Source organism: Pterocles gutturalis, unplaced genomic scaffold, assembly GCF_000699245.1.
Source record: "Pterocles gutturalis isolate BGI_N339 unplaced genomic scaffold, ASM69924v1 scaffold13828, whole genome shotgun sequence".
Lineage (NCBI taxonomy): Eukaryota > Metazoa > Chordata > Aves > Pterocliformes > Pteroclidae > Pterocles > Pterocles gutturalis.
In genome coordinates, this window is record NW_010123239.1 from 7,587 (window position 1) to 9,608 (window position 2,022).

The following is a 2,022-nucleotide window of genomic DNA, read 5'->3' on the forward strand; positions in this document are numbered from 1 at the left end:
CCTTTTTTACAATTATTTTTCATTGTGCCTGACTGCGAGAGGCTGTTTCCGTGGGTGTCGGTGGAGTGGCACGGCTGCGCTGGGACAAAGCGTCTCTGTGTGTCCATGAGGGTGAAAGGGTGGCCCCGTGCCCTGGTCCCACGCAGCCTCACCGACGCAGAGGGAGGGCACGGGTGGCTGCAGCCGTCGTGGTGATGGCCACAGTGGCCCTGGCCCTGAAGGGGCTGCGGGTCAAATTCATCACCTCTCCTCCTCCTTCCCACTGCACTGGGATGCAGCAGGGTGGTCCTGAGCCACAGCGTGGCCCGTACAGCCCCATGCGGTCCCCACGCAGATGTGGGGTCCCTGCCTGGTCCCGTGCCATCCCAGCTGGTCCCCTTGGACAGGGGATTTCTCCACTCTGCACATGTTTTCTGATGGAACAAGATCTTCACAACATATTGCACTGGAGGCTGGGGTTCTGTCTTGCATCCAGGCTTGTGGGGAGCGTGGTACGAATGGCTGCAGCCTCCTGGGGTGACCCTGGCAAAGCAGCTCCTTGCTCCAAGCGAGAGCAAAAACGAGGAGAGTGCCAAATGCTGGTCTCTACTGGGAAGGAAATGGGCCGGGTGGAAATGCACTGATGGGAGATGGCATCCTCCCTCATCAGCTTCGTTAGCTCGATCTCTGATCAGACGTCAGTATGGGTACGTGCCACGCCACACCTAGGCAGGGAGGAAAAGGGCCACCTCCACCCACCTCCGTGGTTCTGTGCCATAGCCTTGTCCCAAGGGCTCTCATTCTGTCCAGAGCCCCCAGGAGACGTGGGGACACATCCCTGCTGGTGACAGTGTCATCGCTTTGCACCAACTCTGGGGCTGCATCGTCGTCCTGTAAAGCAGCTCACCAGAGCGTTGCTTTTGTTCCTGAAAGCCGAGTTCTCATGCAGCAAAAAGCTATACATTAATTACCACAGGCAAGGACGGGCATGGAGGGAGCAGCCGGAACCAGCGTCAGCACCTGCCTTTGATCTGCCGCCAAGTTGGGATGCACCCGGATCCGTCTCATCCTCCCGGAGCAGCTGACTGAGGGCTGGCGCTAAGTCAGCAGTTGATGTGCATCGCTGGCGTGTGCCCCAGCACCTCCAAGAATAAACTCCTGCAGCAGGATCACGAGGAGAGTGGCGCTGGGGAAGGGCAGCTCTGCTGCTCCCGCCAGTCCACCCCTGCACCAGCATGGGTGTGCGGGGGGTCTGCACGGCCGTGGGGTCTCCTGTGGGAAACCTGGAGCTCTCTGTGGGGTACTGTCATGCGTGTGAGTGTTTGCAGAGTCAGAGACAAACCTTGGCACTCTCTACCTGAATCTTTTGGAGCCCCAAGCTCTGCTGTTCCGGTGTGCTGGCCTGGGCTTTCCTGTTTTCAGGAAGTACGGGCCAAATCCAAATTGCGGCTACGTCTGCGTTAACGAAGGGCATCGGCTGAGCTCTGTACTGCTCCCTGAGTGCCTGCAGTGGGAACAGAGCCTGTGCTTTTTAAATGTAACATCACTTATCAGATTAGCCACCGCTGTGGTTTACCCAAGGTGTGAAGGTATAAAATTAGCTCCATCCTAGAACTCAAGTAACGGCACCGACAGTGCAAGGTGCAGCAACACCCCCCGCAGGCAGCTGATCTAGCCCTGCGCAGGGCCAGAAGGCAGTGAGGGGCTTTGGGAAGGGGAAGAGACCCCAGGAGCTCCTGCACGTACCTCGGGCGGTGTGTCGCGACGGTCCCACAGCATCCAAGGAATGTTTGCCCAGGGAGGTGGTGGAGTCACCATCCCTGGAGGGGTTCAAGAAACGTGTCAATGTGGCGCTTGGGGACGTGGGTTAGTGGGTTGGGTGGGGTTGGGTTGATGATCCTTGAAGTACTTTCCAGCCTCAATGATTCTATGAAACCCCTGGCCTGGCAGAGCTGGAGTCAGCAGCTCTGTGCAGCCCAGGCCCCAGTTTCACTGCCCCAGACAAATCCCTGTCCCCTCCCTGTTCCAGCACAGCGTGGGCTG